Source organism: Aethalodelphis obliquidens, unplaced genomic scaffold, assembly GCF_003676395.1.
Source record: "Aethalodelphis obliquidens isolate GAN/ISIS:26980383/991018 unplaced genomic scaffold, ASM367639v1 scaffold26, whole genome shotgun sequence".
Lineage (NCBI taxonomy): Eukaryota > Metazoa > Chordata > Mammalia > Artiodactyla > Delphinidae > Aethalodelphis > Aethalodelphis obliquidens.
This window is the reverse complement of record NW_020837970.1, coordinates 20,468,542-20,469,462: the sequence shown is the minus strand read 5'-3', so window position 1 is coordinate 20,469,462 and position 921 is coordinate 20,468,542. Positions and strand designations below refer to the sequence as shown.

The 921-nt window shown below is 43.1% G+C and overlaps 1 pseudogene; it reads left to right on the top strand.

Moving 5' to 3' along the window:
• On the top strand, window positions 1-509 carry LOC113629335 (60S ribosomal protein L12 pseudogene; annotated as a pseudogene).
• Window positions 510-921: the final 412 nt, after the last annotated feature.

The window sequence follows — 921 nt, the reverse complement described above, 5'->3', positions numbered from 1 at the left end:
ACACCAGCTGCCACCATGTTGCCTAAGTTTGACCCCAACAAGATCAAAGTTGTGTACCTGAGGTGCACCAGTGGGGAAGTCGGTGCCACATCTGCCCTGGCCCCCAAGATTGGCCCCCTGGGTCTGTCTCCAAAAAAGTTTGGTGATGACATCGCCAAGGCAATTGGTGATTGGAAGGGTCTGAGGATTACTGTGAAACTGACCATTCAGAACAGACAAGCCCAGGTTGAGGATTGATCATCAATGCCCCAAGGAACTGCCAAGAGACGGAAGGAAGCAGAAAAGCATTAAGCACAGTGGAAACATCACTTTTGATGAGATTGTCAACATTGCCTGACAGATGCGGTATCGATCTTTAGCTAGGGAACTCTCTGGAACCATTAAATAGATCCTGGGGGCCATCCAGTCTGTGGGCTGCAATGTTGATGGCCGCCACCCTCACATCATAGATGACATCAACAGTGGTGCAGTGGAATGCCCAACTAGTTAAGAACTGCAAAGAAAAATAAAGGGTTATTTGACAACCAAAAAAAAGAAAATTCTACTCTTGCCTGAAGAACGTTACTCATGTCCTCAGGTATTTAAACGGGAAAAGGAAAGACCATTCAATATCAGTCTTGGGCTGAATCACCCACAGAAAACCAAACCCTGCTACAATAGGTCTGCTCTTGAAATCCACCTAATCAATGACTAACCCCACTTCATTTTGAGCCAGTCATAGCCAGTCATTCATATTTAACTTAAACCCCACATTTCCCCCAAGCCCTATATAAACCCTATCTTTTACTTTGTTCACAGAGATTATCTGTCTCCTTACAGTTCTCCCTTGCCTGGAAAGAAATAATTTCTTAAATAAATAATTTTGTGTGTTTGTTTTTCTTTCTAGATTTGAAAGAATTGTGATTCCTTTAATACAAGCAA